Below are 244 nucleotides of genomic sequence, written 5' to 3'. Positions count from 1 at the left end.
GCTCACATACATGGATATTATAATCTACCACGTGCTCCATACGCTTACGACCAGTCCGGGAACCACCCTGGAGCCCCCCCAGAGAAAAGTTCCCTGCCAGGATCCACCAGCCTGGCGGATCTTCAGGTGGTCCTGCGTAGCTTTCACTGACAAACGTTCATGTGTTTTCTTTAAAATAGTAGTGAGTCAGATCGCAAAACGAGAATACATACCTCGCATTAGTTTTAAAAGAGATTAACGTGTT

The sequence above is a fragment of the Egretta garzetta genome, unplaced genomic scaffold (assembly GCF_000687185.1).
Source record: "Egretta garzetta isolate BGI_Z169 unplaced genomic scaffold, ASM68718v1 scaffold265, whole genome shotgun sequence".
Classification (NCBI taxonomy): Eukaryota; Metazoa; Chordata; class Aves; order Pelecaniformes; family Ardeidae; genus Egretta; species Egretta garzetta.
Note: the sequence above shows the minus strand (reverse complement) of the source record.